This window comes from Betta splendens, chromosome 4 (genome assembly GCF_900634795.4).
Source record: "Betta splendens chromosome 4, fBetSpl5.4, whole genome shotgun sequence".
Lineage (NCBI taxonomy): Eukaryota > Metazoa > Chordata > Actinopteri > Anabantiformes > Osphronemidae > Betta > Betta splendens.
In genome coordinates this window covers 21,716,080-21,723,456 of record NC_040884.2, presented here as the reverse complement: position 1 = coordinate 21,723,456, position 7,377 = coordinate 21,716,080, and the positions used below count along the sequence as shown (strand labels likewise).

Here is a 7,377-nt window from a genome sequence, read left to right as displayed (position 1 = left end):
ATGCTGCAATTTAATATCACTAATGAGGATTTGTCTTTGTTCTGATTGAGGCGCCCCTAGTTTGCATCAAACATTCTCAGATCAAATGAACGATGTTTGCGTTTGTCACATCCCCTGATGAGAAGGCAGCAGCGAGAAGCGCTCAACGCGTTCGCTTTGTTTAACAACCAATTAGTCACCAAGCTTAAGCTTTAAGCGCGACTCGGATGGACAAAACCAGAGCTCGCAGCGCTCCCGCCCCAGCTGCTGAAGCGACAGGCGCCTTTTCAACTTCCAGGCTCCTAAATAGCATTAGCTTAGGTACAAACAGACCCGAGTCGTCCCCCGGGAGCCAGGGGTCATTATCAGAGGCGCCCGCGTGGTGACGAGCCGCGGGTTGCCAGGTCTCTGTGGAGCAGGGAGCTGCTCTGCATGCGAGGCCCTCGTCAGGGAGAGCGGGATCCAGCCTCCATCCACAGTCAATGTGACATGACTTATACTCCCTCGTCATCTCCGTGCAAGGATTATGTGCTACGGCTGTCATGGCAAATTGCAACTTTGTGGAGAGAAAAGGGGCGCGAGTGACGCTCGGGTTGACGGAGAGGAATAAATCAGCTCCGCTAACTCTCGCGACAGAAGCAGCTTTGTGTAATGTCGCTGAAGAAAATGTCAGCGAAACAGCTGGGTGTGTTTAACCGGCGTGTCTGTCGAGACGGAGGCGACGCGTGAGCAGAGCAGACAAGAGCGGAGGCGCGTTAGAAGTATGTTTAAAAAAATAAAACAAGCCTGACGAGGTTCAGGTTCATTTTTGGTTGCTTTCTTAATACAAAGCCAGCGACGTTTGCTTCCGGGGCCTCGTTTGGGGCTTAACAGCACCTGGCACTTGTTTATCCCCGCCTGAGTCAAGACGCTCTCACATTCTGATGTAACACATGCAACACCAGCCGCAGAGCTGCTGAGATAACGGCCGCCATGACTGCCATCGCTGAGCTCGGAAGCTTCTGGAGGAGCGCGACTCCTTTCGGAGCGTGATTCAGAGCGGCGCTTCGATTGCGAGGCCAAAAGCGCCGACCTTGGCGGTGCCGCGGGCCGCGCTCCGCCAGAACTTCCCGCTTCCATTAGAACCGCTGCCATTTCCATCACGGCAGATGCCCCTGCGCTCAGCATATGTGCGAGGTCATAAATCCAGATTACCTACGTCTTGTGTTGCTCCTGAAGCCATCTGGTGTGATTAAGTAGCGGGCGACACCAACTCCTCCCCAGACAAAAGTGTTATGGAAATAAAACCGGCCGCAGCTAAAGTCAGTTACAGAAAACAGCTCATTTCCTTTTGCAGTTTCAAATCCTCTGCGGATGCTGCTTTTTGTACTTTTTGGCTCACTTTATTAATTTGCTATTCATGAAGTAGCTCCAAGGGCAAATAGCTGATGCTTGTATTGTTTTGCTGAATTAGTTTATTCTCACAAAAAGATGGTCGGTGAGTTAATCATGATGAGAGTATCCATAAAACATCGTGTCACGTGTGTAAATACTGTGACAATGATGAAGAGAGTCTTTCAGACATTGTACAATGACACAAAATAAAATCAAAAAAATTGCGGGATATTAAATAGAAACACAGGGAAAGGATTTTTCTTGGCTTCCTTGATGCTAAGTCATGAAATTGTGCCCGGCTCAGGATTTACAGGTGTAATACTGAGGACAACAAGGTGAAGCATGACAGCTACTGTATTAATGGCCACCATGAATAAATACGCATCACACATCAACAAGGTTTTTTTAAAGGATATTATAACGGCCCAATTTACAGAGTTGCTGAAGTGGCTGTATTAAATTCCCCTTTAGCGGCTGAACATTTTGACTGATGATCAGCCAGTGAGATCAAAAAGCAAAACAATGGCTCTGCATCAAACATGCTCTGATGCTGGCGTGATGCTAAATGGGATGTTTGAAACCTGGGTGTGTCTGGAGCGATAACCAGCCTCGTGTGAAAGTTTCTACCGGATGGGAATCTGTCGTATTAGGACAAACAAACTACCATGTAGAGGAATTCGCTGAGTTTCTGTCATCTGCTAGAACTCTGCTTCTGTTGATCTGCACCTGCAGCTGAAGACCCAGTTTCTCTAAATGCACTCGGAGGTGTGTGATCCCGGTTTGTCCACCGATCCGCCCGGTGTCCAGTGAAACAGCCACATTAAAGGTCTACACGCGCGTCTTGCTGCGGCTCCAACCCGGCGCTGCTGCTCCTGAGGAAAGTGCTAGCGCTGCAGCTCGCCTGGGCCCATTTTCAGGTGCTCCACATCACACCACTGTGTCCTTGTTACATAAAATTCTTGCTTAGGGCAGCTTTAATTTTGGACTCTGAGCGGAGCATAAAGACAGTTTAGTATCAGACAGTGCAGTCGCTCCAGTCAGCTGCATTAACGGCGCCGGGGGGGCTTCTGTATCTACCAGGGACCATTGAGAAGGTGGCACTTTTTCAGCACGGCAGAGCGGGAGCGCTACTGACACCTAAGTAACCCTGGGCCCAGTGATGGAGCATCTCGCCTTGCCAGGTGGACATGCTTATTGTCCGGCTGCCTTATCTCTTCAGGGCCATTCCTCCTGAAGATCACTGGGACTGACGGAGCAGAAGCGCAGGCATTCCTACAGAAATTTCTGGAGCAGGCAAAGCCCCGAGGAGGGTGTTGGCGATGCAAGCGGAAAAAATCCAAAGCGTCTGGATTAAGGCTGTCTGGAGTATCCTAAACAGTCTCTGTGAGATCCCAAGTATAGCTTGTTAATTACCATCACTGGGATGTATTAAGTGTGTCTCCCTGTTAAGGGCGCTGCACTGTGGGAGTATAATGTCTGGTGGTGGAACAACTTAAAGCCCCCGCGGGAGCGGATCAATACGGGGCCAATTTGTGTCCTAATGCATTATATTTGACAAGCGGTTCCCATATTTCAGGATGGATGGCCGCTGTGTGACCCATGTGAGACCATGCTTTGACATGACACCAGAATCTTAAGCGAGTCCAGAATCTGCGTCCCTGTCTGTATATGTGGGCAATTGTCTGTCAGTGGGTTTAACACTCACACCTCATGTGCCCGATTCATAAAACCCGTTAAGTGTGAGGAGATCCACTCCTGGAGAGAACACCATCATTCACATCTCGGCGTGCTTCTGTCCCTCGCTTGATGAACAGGGATTAGTCCAGGTATTAACCTAATTCCCTGCTAAATGTGTGTGCTCTTACACGCTGTGTGTTGTGTTTTACGCAACAGGACCGCTCCAGCGCCGCACGGCTGCAGCTCGTGGGTCCTCGCCAGCTTCGCCACGGGCGCCACTGGACTCCGGCGTCAACGCTTCCCGCTTCCGCGCCTGAAATGAGAATTTTATTGCACATTATACAGCTTAATGAGGTAAGAATTAAGATAGCGGCCTCCCGTTGCAGTCGCGCTATTAGGACTGGATTCAAATTGACTTCGCTCGGCGGATGCCTCTCATGGCATTGTTGGGGTGAGAGTGACAGAGCGCTTGGTGATTACTCCACCAATCTCTAATTTGGATGTAATTTCGAGCTGTGGAAATTGGAGTGAGCGGACGAGGATTTATTTTGGCCTCTTCGGTCCGTCAGACAGTTTTTTTTATTTGATTTCAGTCACAGGTTATTGCATGATGGAATTATTTCACGGAGAAGTGCTGGAGACTTCAAAAGAGTCTATGTTTAACTTCATGTCGAGCTGGAAGAGTTTTATTTATTCCCTTATTCATTTATTATTACTGGGCTTAAGATAAAATCACCAGCTGTTATTATCAGACCTTCCACTGTAGCTGCTCTCGCCTCCCGGCAAAGAAAGGGCCTTAGTTCAGCCTCTGCATTAACCCGTGATGCGAAGGCCTTCAGCCTGCCACCGGTGTGGATGGACGGTATTGATCCAGAGGGTGTGAAGGCATGTGGCAGGGGAGCTCTCCACCAAGATCCTCTGCTGCAATCTTGATCTGGATGCTCCGGGAGCAGTTTGCCGTGAGGCCCAGGGGGGGTTGGTGGGAAGTGGGAGCTTCCCGACTCTCCTGAGAGGCGGCTTCTTTCTGTTCTAGCAGCGAAGAGGCCTTCCAGGAATCCCAGGCTATTTTATTTAGCGAGTGCACTGGTTAAATGTCATTACCAGACATAAAGGACTTATGGGTAAAGTGCGCGTGTTTAATCCCTTAAAGGTCACCTGCTACTGAATTATGCTCATTCATAAATCTACCCGCAACAACAACAAGGCCGGCCTCCTACAAACGCTGCTTGTTATGGGGCCGAGAGGCTTAACCCTGCAGATTGCCACCGCCGTGCCGCGGCATGGGCCCTATTTAGGAGCAGACGCCGACGTGCTTGACCTCTCCCGCCGAGACACAGGATGGATTACCTGCTGATGCGCTCCCGATTCTCTAATCTCCCAGATCTGTCTCGCAAAGATTAGCACAGAGGAAGTCACCGCGTGGCGATGTGAGGAAGCCGCGCGAAGCCTGGAGCGGCGGCCTGCGTCTGTTCACGCTCCTTCTCTGGAACCACGTTGGAAGTAGTCTCAGCAAATAGCTCCCAGAGACACTGACTATAAATTATTTACTGAGCTATTTCCAGCTTGCCCAAACATTACTCTCATTAGGTAATGATTTTTCCCACAAGCGAGGGAAGCAGGAGTTTGTCTGTTGGGTTTTGCTACAACAATAGAGCCATGAATGAGGGACTTAACATTGTTGTTTCAGCTGGAGTGAAAAATATTATTTTTTTATTAAGTTGAGATTTGGTCTCACGTCGCCTGATTGCATTGATAATACAGTGAAGCACAATGACATAAGGGATGCAAAATGGTGCTACAGTATGAAACGCAGTTATTGCAGATGCTGATGCATCAAAAATGATTTAGTCTAATGCTAAAAAAAAATGATATGTAGTGTTGGCCAAACAATCGGAAGCGGTTTTCACACGTCCTGTGAATTCAGAGTGTTGCTTGGAGAAGCAGAACGAGCGCCGCCGCCGCTGCGTGGGAGACGAGGAGCTGCAGCCGAAACCACATGGAGAGCAAGCAGCTCGCCACATTTGAGAACAGTCGCGCTTCTCGGTGGGAGAGCATCTTGTCGCTCCAAGATTAGCGAGCCTCGGTCTCGGAGGAAAGGCGAGCGTGACTGAAGTAGAAAGGGATTCAAACCGTGCCTGATCTGCACGCGGCCTTTGATTATTATTGTGATCAAGCCTTTCATTGGCTATTAGGAGTCGTTATCGGGGCCGTGCGTGCGGCCGGGAGCGTTTCACTATGGGAGTGAAACAGGAAGCAAAGGACAATGTCACATTTGGATGGAGGTTTGTGTGTATAACAAACTAGTTGTCAGGGGGTTTATTATCATTAACATCATGAGGCTCTTCCTTCTTCATTACGTGCCCTCGCTGCCCAAAGCTGGAGTTTTATGTGCTTCTGTCACTTTCTATCCCGTTGCCCGTTTCTCTGGAAACAAACCCAGTTTGAGTGACGCAGGTGTGTCCACATGGGCTTTTCTTCATGCCGATGACATCTGACAGTGACGATTCCCACTGAACGCCCCGGCCCCGGCCCCGGCTCCCGGCGTCTCTGCGCCCGGCTCGTCTGCAGCAAATCCCTTTCAGGTGTTTAGGTGATGTTGCTGTAGAAAACGTGTTTGTCACTTCATGTTTTATCCAACGCCCCTGACTCAGCATAATGAAAGAGGAGCTCTTGAAGGCGATGTGACTCAGATCCTCCAGGAAGCGTTGGAGCTGAGAGGGTGTAAACGATAGCGTTAGCGGCGGTGGAGGCTACGTCGGCTTCAGCACTGAACCTTCCTGATCTCTTCAACGTCTTACCATCTTAATTAGCTTCATTTTTGGAGGGTGAATGTCATTTTTGAGATTGTTTCGCTCTACAGCCCGTTTGCTTGAACAGTTCAGTGGCAGCGGGGTCGGAGCTGCAGTTAGAGCCTGTGGCGGACGTCGGCTCCCAGAGAGCGAAACCTTCTGACCCATGACTTTACTCCCATAAATACAGTATTACTAAAGTTTCTCCACACACAGTCCCTCAAGATCTTTATTCCTTCTTGCTCAAAGACTGAGAAAAAGTAGCATGACATTTTGAAAGGCCTGTGCCACGTCCTGTGTCCAAAGACAAGTAGCCTTAGATTATTTTACCATGTAAGTAGTTGATGCAGTTAATTCAGCTTAAACACAGACACGGTGAAGAGCTTTGCGTTAGCAGCCTTGGCAGATCTGAGCTAAAGCCATTATCAGTGTTTCATGACATGATCCTTATGCACAAAGCAGCTTGCGCTGATTGCTCGTTTCACAGCTTGCTCGTTGTCTTGCTTCATGCTGCAGCTTGGAGGAAGTACCGGTTGCTGCATGTGGTAGCAACAAATGGAGTTGTAAAGTCACGGATAGCCTCTATTATCGGATGTCTCGCAAGGTTACTGACCCCGCAATTGAAATGAATCCATTTTCTCCCGCTCTAACTTCTCCAGCAACATCCTCGTCGATGTGTCTGATGCTAACCATCATCCGCCATCCAGTCTCTCATCCACCTATTATTACGGGTGATTCAATGCCCTGTGGCCGCCGTCTCTGCCCCGATATGAAAGTTCCGACTTGGATTTCATCCACAGCTGCAGAGCTCAGACCTGCTATTGATCACATCAATGATTCAACAGGCAAAGTGAGTCACAGGCCAGCATCAAATGACAATCATACACAAACACTATTATTAACAGTACAGTATTTAACTTTACAGTCATTTTGCATTTATAGCTAGACTTGGTTTAATTAGGTGCAGAGCGGTGGATCACGTCGAACCGCGCTGTTTGTCGGTTTCTGACCTTTAAAGAAACGGACTGTCCGACTGCTTCTTTGTTAATACAGCCACTTGGCCCAGTCACACTTCCCCTCAAATAACGTGTGCTGGGTCAACAATCCTCCCAGAGCTCAAGTAAGGTCCATATCTGAACCGAGGGAGGTGCGATCGTCTCCATCCTGTTAAACGGACACTTAATGTGGATCGGAGGCATTCGCTTGTGTGCTGCTCTGATGAAGACGTTTTGTCTTGCTGTTGTTCGTTGTCACATAAAAGCGTTGCATCATTTGCATCATCCCCCTAATTCCACCATCCTGCTGCTTAACCCGCGTCCATGCTGAGATTACAGCGCTGGCTGTGTGGGCGTCATGATAGCAGCCCGCTCTTCAAGGACCTCGTTTCTTGGGTCTTCACTTTTAGGAGGCAGCGGCTCGGATTCCTCGCGGCTCCGTGTCACCGTGTCCTTCGACAGGGCACCAGAACCTGGAGCGGCGCCGGCGCCGCTGCCTGGCTGCCGTCCAGCACCAATTTCCCCAGTGGGATCAATAAAGTATGTCAGCGCCGGTTACGCAC

General features: G+C 49.4%; 1 protein-coding gene across 1 annotated transcript in view; it reads left to right on the top strand.

The window, feature by feature from the left end:
• The window catches only part of LOC114853776 (cadherin-18), a 98,126-nt gene that overhangs the window by 28,465 nt on the left and 62,284 nt on the right, over nucleotides 1-7,377 (top strand). The window contains exon 2 of the mRNA XM_029147561.3: nucleotides 3,247-3,384. The gene's annotated coding sequence lies outside the window, so the exon portion shown is untranslated. The remainder of the gene's footprint in view (nucleotides 1-3,246; nucleotides 3,385-7,377) is intronic.